Here is a 1,215-nt window from a genome sequence, read left to right as displayed (position 1 = left end):
GCTATTTTTTGGTTGCAGCCATCATTGTTGTTTGGCGGGTCCGGGCTGGGGATTCGAACCTGCCACCTTAGGTGTACATGGCTGGCGCCTTAGCCGGTTGAGCTATAGGCACCTAGCCGAAAGAAAATTATTAAACATTCATGCTGACTTACAGTATTTGAAAGAGAAAAATTTAGGTTAAAAATTCATATATAACCCAGATTATTTCATTTGACTTAAAAACAAACCATGGTATATATTTCTTTGTATTATAATCTAAAGATTGTTTCTGTAATTTTTTAAAAAACTTTTGTGAAATTCCTTTAATCTAGTTTATATTAAAAAAATTTTAAGGAAATTTAACCAAATTATATTTCACTTTTTTTCTTTTTTTGAGAGAATCTCTCTCTGTTGCTCAGGGTAGAGGGCTGTGGCATTAGCTTAGCTCACAGCAACCCCAATGTCCAGGACTCAAGTGATCTTCCTGCCTCAGCCTCCAGAACAGATGGCAACACTGGTGCCCACCACACTGCCCACCAGGCTAATTTTTCTATTTTTAGTAGATATAGGGTCTTGTACTTGTTCAGAGCAGTTTTGATCTCCTGTGCTTAAGTCTTCCCCCTACCTCTGCCTCCCAGAGTGCTAGGATTACAGGTGTGAGCCTCCACACACTGTACAATGTAACTTCTGGAGCAACCAAGAAAGGAATGAAGTGTGTGATTAACATGGTTTCTCCTAACCAAGTTGAGTGATTTCAGGAGAAAATTCTGTTACCTTAAAAACTCAAACTGCACTGTGTGATATTTGAATACTAACACCTTTTGTGCTTCTGTCTTCCCTCTTCCCATTCTGCTCATCTGGTTGGCTAACAGCAATGCCGAGTGCTCCCTCCTTTGGCACCAGCTGTAGCTTTATACCACATACAAGTGGATACTCCACCTCCACCCCATCCTTAAAATTCATAACACCCACACATGCCACTTGCTCTCAAGCTATATAGGTACCAGCTGGTGGGGAGGACTAGTCTGCTTTCCTCAGAAACCTCACTGTGCAATACAAATCCTCACACCTCTTTTGTGTACAGCATTGCACACCAAAGGTTAACTGCATGTAAATAAGAAGGATCCAGGGAATGAAAAATGTAACCTCGGGACAGTATTACAGAAGTGAATATAGGTGGCTCTTCATTCATCTAGGAAAACAAAGTCACTTTTCTAGTGCTTTTTTTTTTTTTTT

The sequence above is a fragment of the Otolemur garnettii genome, unplaced genomic scaffold (genome assembly GCF_000181295.1).
Source record: "Otolemur garnettii isolate 467f Iridium unplaced genomic scaffold, OtoGar3 scaffold00212, whole genome shotgun sequence".
NCBI classification, from domain to species: domain Eukaryota; kingdom Metazoa; phylum Chordata; class Mammalia; order Primates; family Galagidae; genus Otolemur; species Otolemur garnettii.
Note: the sequence above shows the minus strand (reverse complement) of the source record.